Source organism: Populus alba, chromosome 9 (assembly GCF_005239225.2).
Source record: "Populus alba chromosome 9, ASM523922v2, whole genome shotgun sequence".
Taxonomy (NCBI): domain Eukaryota; kingdom Viridiplantae; phylum Streptophyta; class Magnoliopsida; order Malpighiales; family Salicaceae; genus Populus; species Populus alba.
Genome location: NC_133292.1, coordinates 10408023 through 10412346, shown reverse-complemented (window position 1 = coordinate 10412346; position 4324 = coordinate 10408023). Strand labels below are relative to the sequence as shown.

General features: G+C 36.2%; 1 pseudogene; it reads left to right on the top strand.

The window, feature by feature from the left end:
• Window positions 1–1667: 1667 nt before the first annotated feature.
• On the top strand, window positions 1668–2559 carry LOC118059031 (auxin-responsive protein SAUR20-like; annotated as a pseudogene).
• The last annotated feature ends 1765 nt before the right edge of the window (window positions 2560–4324 follow it).

Sequence of the window (4324 nt, the reverse complement as noted above, 5' to 3'; positions counted from 1 at the left end):
TCGATCCCTCCTTCTGAACATCTTTCAGTACTGGAGACAATTCATTCATTTATTTTTTTAATGTGATGATTTGTGTTTTATGCTAATAAAAAAAGTTAAAACCTTAATAATTTTTAATATAAACTCTAATATTAATGTGAACACTCATAATTTCATTCTACGAGAGAAAATATATATACACAAAACAGGGTTTAGGATTAAGATAAATCTTACCCAAGCTACTCTAAAAATTAGCATCCAATTAATATATAAGTTCTAGTAGCAAGAGGGTCCAAAAGAGCAAATTGTTTAGTGATAGACCCAATTAGAACGGATTCTGAGTTCGATTAGAAGTCCTATTAGGGTTAAGGTTATGAAACCTTTTCATTCTAATTGAGTAATTTTGTTGCTTGGGACAAGACTAGCTAATTCAGTGATTTTACATTAGTTAGCACTAAGAAAACATGAGCTCATGCAGATATTTAACAGATGCTCCCCTCGTGAAGGTAATAATGGGACTTGGACCATATATACCAAAATTAACTTAATTTAATTAACCAGAGGGTGAAATGCTCAAATTTTAACCAAAGACACTTGCTAACGCTTACTCGCAGCTAGGATAGGGTTACACTCAACCAGCTAGGTTTTGGAAATTAGACTCAACTAGGCTCTAGTTCTCCTTCATATTAGCAATTCACTAACAGAAATTAATAAATTAAGATCCCAAAATGAAAAATCAGAAAATAATGCTGTCGGATTAGAATTCTACTGTGACTTGTATTTTTCAACTCACAAATAAATATGCTCTTTCTCGTAATTTGATTTTTGAAGATCAACACCCGTATATCGCTTTCAGAATATAAAACTAGTGGCCACTCAGCGAACACGCAACCACTCCCTGGTTGCGTATGCAAATATCAGTTCATGATGCGTCGTTCACATGAGCTGATATTTCTATACGATAGCTTCTCTCAACCACTCAATCTGTTGTCAACTGGTAATTCCCAATCGTTTCACACGTAAAAGCCCTTTGTACGATGGCTCTACAGGGAAAGTGGCGATGGAGACTAAAGAGGAGGACATGGCTGGTCCAGACAGTTGACGCATTGAATTAGATAAACGCGGAAGATCTTATTTTTCTTTAGATATGACAATTCAAATAGATTTCTTTTAATTGCAGAATCGAAATGTCATACAAAGGATTTATCATTGAGAACTAATTTTCTTGTTTGTTTTAGCTTTTATGTAGTTTGTAATTTCTCAAAATAAATCTGACATGCAGATGCTTATGTCCTGCCGGGCATTTTAGGCTGACTACTGCTGTCTGCAAGTAACAGGCATGAGCCAGGTCTGTGCCAATATATAGCAGTCCTGATGGGAAAGGAGGGGCTTCTGAAAATGATTTTCATCTATCCTACTGGAGACTGTTCGTGATCTGTCCGTAAAGTAAAGGGCATCCCCGTACAAGGTGGCTGATGATGATGGGACTGGAACGACTGGTGGTAGGGCATGATCATGTAAGCGTGTTTTTGAAGTGTGTTACAGATTATATCTTTTAAAAATATTTTTATTTAAAAATATTTTTTATTTTTAACATATCAGAATAATACTGCAAATTTAGCTGGCTGGTGCAGCAAAGATCAGTGATACGAAAACTAGTGTCAAATTTGACAAGAGTGTAACTCTGTGTAGGGTTCCTGGCTACTGCTTTCTGGTCTGTACCACTAAAGGCAGTGAGATCTGACACGCTTGGGTTGACTTTCAATTGAGGAAACAGATCAATTCCTTTGAATTTAATTTTAAATATAGTTATTTTCGTCCAAGAAAATATTTAAAGCCCAGAAACCCTTCAATTTGACTAAACATAAGCCAGTATGAAAAGAAGAATTCATAGGACAGGCTATATTAATATTATAGACGGAAACTAGCTTGTAACCAGCGTTTCGCAGCAGGTAGTATTACAAGTTCAAATCTAAATGAACCTCTGCTGTACCTAGAAGCAGTGGGGCATAACGTTTCACAGAAATGCATATCTGTGATCGGTCAGACCTGTGTTCTTGATTATTGGATTGAAGACAACCATGTGATGGCTAATGAGCTAATCTCTTGACAACACTTCAGTACCGAAGGGTTTAATCACCACTGGCGACTTGCATTGAAGACCTCTAGCAATACAATGCCCTCGCATCTATAAATACATGTACATTTAGGCTGACAAGTAACACAAGTCTTCACATCTTGCTCAACAAATCTTCTGAGATTATTTTGTTCTTTTTCATTCATACCAAATAATGGGTTTTCGCTTGTCTGCAATTGTGCCTGCTAAGCAAGTTCTTCAGCTTTCTGCATCAGCAGCAAGCCAAGCAGCTTCAGATCTTTCAAATATGGGCTGCCTCGCAGTTTATGTTGGAGAAATCCAAAAGAAGCGATTTGTAACTCCGATATCATACTTGAACCAGTCTGCATTTCAAGACTTGTTAGTTCAAGCTGAAGAAGAATTCGGATATGCTCATCCAATGGGTGGTCTCACGATCGATTCCTTGCAGAGAAGACATTTTCCTTGACGTCACCAGATCCTAATATCCTCCGTACACAATAAGGCCACAGTCATATTGTACATTGACAAATATTTTCTTATGTAAAGTGTTATTACCTGGAGTAATTCTTCCATTTAAAATACGAAAGTATATTGTTGGTAGCCGGATCATTACAGCAATACAATGAGATAATTGAGAAAATAAGAAAAAAGCACTAATCCAAACTATTCTTACTTATTTCCCTCAAAATTATATTTGGATATCAGTTGTCATGTGCGGACATTTCAGCAGCTAAAATTTGCACCATGAAAGCCATGGGCTCTTAATAAAATGATTCAGGAATTATACACTAGATATTGCAGGTTATTAATTGGTGTTTATGAGTGAGTTAGATACTATTTTTTTACAATAGTTTTTATTTAAAAATATATTAAAATAATATTTTTATATTTTTTTTAAAATTTATTTTTAATATTATCATATCAAAAATATCTATAAACACAAAAAAAATCAAATTTTAATGAAACACAAGTGGTGCCGAGACAGCTCACCAGTGGCTTAAAGAGGTTGGTTGTCATGGGGACAAGTCGTGAGCTTCATTTGTATTTCAAGGTGCTTGTCTTGTATAAGTAGACTGGTCATGACAAGCTGGAATCTCCTTGGTGCTGCTTCAACCATATTTTCGGTGCATGACAGGTTGTAATGTTTGCCACAGTTTACTTATCTCATCATCCTTTGTTTTTTCCTTTCCATTCACTTGGATCTCTTCCGTTTCGTTGATTTTGTCAGGATTCTCCTTTGTTGATGATGCTTGTCATTCCTGATCAAAACATACAAATCTTGCTGAAAATTAGTAAATTATTAATTCATCATTGAAAGCATTAAAGTCTGGACCCTTTGCCTTAGCGGAATTGCTGTAGTTAATTGCTTCAGCCAAATCATGAGTTGAATTTATGCAGAAGAAGAGAAGCCTTGATCTTTACGCAAATGGATTATTTTTTGTCAATTTTGGCACATGCTAGATGTAAAAGTTGACAGTATTTGAAAATATATCTCTTATTTCTTATTTCTGTGTGTTTCTTTACAACGATTGCTAGTCTATTAATACATAAAGATCTCTCAATTAGAAGCAAAAACAATGTTTGACTCTTAAAACCAGGGGATTCCTAGGATCTCTCTATTGTTCTTATAATCTCTTGACAGCTTCATCCTCTAATCTTTCAATGACAGCTCACGCCAAAAATAGTGACCTCCAGGCTAACTGGTCCAGTAACACCGATACACGCGGGTCATTAGGGGTAGGTTGAGCATCGAATGCCCTTCGACAATGGTCCCTCATGAAAATTATCAATTTCCACTCAAATCCGCTGTCACAACTGATGATTTCAATGACTTCATTCCGTAGGTGCCCCCCCTGTACGGTTGTCCTTTACTCCTTTGTTGCAAGTGGCGATGGAGACCAAAAGCAGGACAAGCTGCATGATAACGAAAGTTGGTGCACCGAATTAGCGGAAGGTGGAAAGTGTTTCTACAGATATGCCATTTGAATTAGATCTTTTTCATTGCAGAGTTGACATGTTGCATGTGTTTTACGAATTTTTCATCTTTGTTTCGGCTTCATGTAATTTGTGGTACTCAATTACAAATAAATTTGATATGCTTAATTATGCTCTGCTAAGCATTTTAGCTCCTATACTTGTCAGCTTCACCCACCAAGTTTTTGTTCGTGAAAAGAGATTCTGAGGAGCTCTATCTTCCAACGTTTTACTGAACACAGGTTTACCTTTGTACTATTGTAAGTTGACAGC